Source organism: Athene noctua, unplaced genomic scaffold (genome assembly GCF_965140245.1).
Source record: "Athene noctua unplaced genomic scaffold, bAthNoc1.hap1.1 HAP1_HAP1_scaffold_643, whole genome shotgun sequence".
In the NCBI taxonomy this organism is placed as follows: domain Eukaryota; kingdom Metazoa; phylum Chordata; class Aves; order Strigiformes; family Strigidae; genus Athene; species Athene noctua.
In genome coordinates, this window is record NW_027438081.1 from 17,501 (window position 1) to 20,000 (window position 2,500).

The window sequence follows — 2,500 nt, forward strand, 5'->3', positions numbered from 1 at the left end:
GGGGAATGCCTTTGATAGTCCATGGGGGACAGTCATTGATGGTATATGAATCTTTTGTCGGCTTGATGTAAAAGCCGTGACATTTTTCCCCTTGTGTTTTGAGGCCTGTTAGGTCACAGAATATTCTAACAATGTCCAGGTTCTTTTGCATCCCCTCCCAGGAGCTACTTAATAATACTAGATCATCGGCAAATGCCATAGTTGTTATTTGCTTCGTGTGGTGCTGATAACCAAGACCTTCCTCTTCCAGTTTGCACAGGAGAGGATCTATAGCTAGGTTGAATAGAATCGGAGACATCGGATCACCCTGCTTAACACCAATCTGAATCCTAATAGGCTCTGACTGCTCCTTCTTCATATCGATATATGTTTTGGTATTCTTGTACATGTTGGAGATGAGGTTGATGATGTGATTGTCAACCCCTTTCTGTTTCAGAACTTCTATTATGTGAACGTGACTGACGGTGTCGAAGGCTTTGGCAATGTCGACAAATACCACTCCCAGGGGCCGTCGTTCAGTCTTTGCATGTCTTATCAATAGCTTCAGGAGTTTCAGGTTTTCAGAACATCCTGATGATCTTATAAATCCCCTCTGTCTCGGATTGATCGGGCATGCTTTTGTTATTCTCGCTGTCAGGATCCTGGAGAACAGCCTCAGGACTATCGATCCGATGGTGATTGGTCGCCAGTTGTTGATGTCGGTCTGACGCTCCTGTAAGGCTGATTTAGATATTAATACAGTTCTGCATTCCTTGATGACGTCTGGAATGGCGCCTGATAACAGCCACAGGTTGAATAGTTCCATCAGCTGTGTGTGGTCAGGATCCATCCCCACGAGGTGCCTCAGATCTAATCCATCCGGCCCTGGGGCTGCATGCTTACTCATCTCTTTGATGTTTTTCTTGATCTCCTTGCTTGTGATCATAAGTTCGAAGGCGGTGTTGTCTGATCTGCCCCTCGAGAAGAAGCCACCTAGACCCTGGAACGATCCTGTTGTTTCCCATCTCGTTTGAAAGGTCTTGTGTAGTTCTGCCAGAGGGATGTTGCATCTCAAGGACTCCACGTCATCCAGTATGATACTGGCCAGCTTCCTTCTGTCTATTTGGAATAGGCGCTGGAACCTCAGGAACTGTCCCCTTCTCCTGGCTCTCTTCTTCATCCACTCCGTTGATGTTTTTGCAGGGTGGGCTTTTCGGGTCACCTGGTGCTTCTTCTTTTGGGTGGCCTTCGTTTCTTGAGATAGATCGAGGCGAGATGAGAAGCAGGTCTCAAATGAGTCTTCAATTAAGTCGGCCGCATTGCCATCACCATCGAGCACCTTTCTAAATGTGTCTTGAAGAATGGGCAGCTTTTCTGATGTTATCCATCTTGAAACTGTTCTCTTATACTGGGTTCTTATACCTTCTACTATAGGGTGTTCATCAGTCTCTCCAGCTGTTTCCAGATGTTGTACCCAGTCTTGGTTATCATCTTCCACTTCCGCTGGAGGTTTTTTGTGAAGGTCTCGTCTCTTGTCACTGATTTGTTTTGATGTTTTAGATGGAATATGTTCTGCAATGAGTTTATTGATATCTTTGGCCCCCTTGTATTGTTGGTCTAATTTGATTAATAGGGCGACTTCTTCTTCTGACCAGCATTTTTTATGTAGTCCCCTAGCAGAGCTTTCTTTTGGACGGGATGCCGCGATACGTTCCTGATTACGAAGTATGGGGTGGGCCAGACGTTTATGCTGTCCTAATCCTATTTTAGTTGTAAATATTTTATTGCATTCCTCACATGAAAAGCCACTCACTGGCTCCTTATTTACAGCCCCTTTACATTTGGGGACATGACATGCTATACTATGGTGTTTCTCATTAGTTCTACCACATTTATTACATTCAAATAAGATCTTTCTTTTCCCGTGGGTTCTCTGCAGGTGTTCTATTAATGATGATATTTTATTAAGTATAGTTTTACAATATGGACAAGAATGTTCTTTGGATGGAATTTTAAGTACCGGTGTATTGGGTACGGATGTACTATTGGGATGAGGATGAGGCGATAAAGGGTCTGGTTGAACCATGGCCGGTGGTGGTGTGGGGTCCCCCTCTCCCTCGGTGACCCTTCTTTTATTAGTCCTGGGTCCCGAAGGGGAAGGTTCTTCACCCTCCTCCGGTAGCATGGCTAAACCTTGCAGAGACGGTTGAGCCATGTCCTTTGGTGATATGGGGTCCCCCTCCACTTCAGCAGCCCTTCCTTTATTGATCTTGGGCTCTGGAGTGGAAGGTTCTTCATACACCTCGGGAAACAAAGCTAAACCATCATATTGTGCATTGGTGGTGTCATTATCATTATATTCATTTGAATTAAATATTATTATATTTGCTAAATTTACCGTTTCCTCTTTTGAATTAATTTGGTAATTTGTATTATTATGTAATTTCTGTTCTTGATAAATAAATTGTTCAGTTTGGGTGCCTACCGAGGCGAAAAATATTCTATTCGGTCGCACCATATT

General features: G+C 43.9%; 1 pseudogene; it reads right to left on the minus strand.

The window, feature by feature from the left end:
- The window catches only part of LOC141955802 (28S ribosomal RNA), an 8,723-nt pseudogene that overhangs the window by 2,875 nt on the left and 3,348 nt on the right, over positions 1-2,500 (minus strand).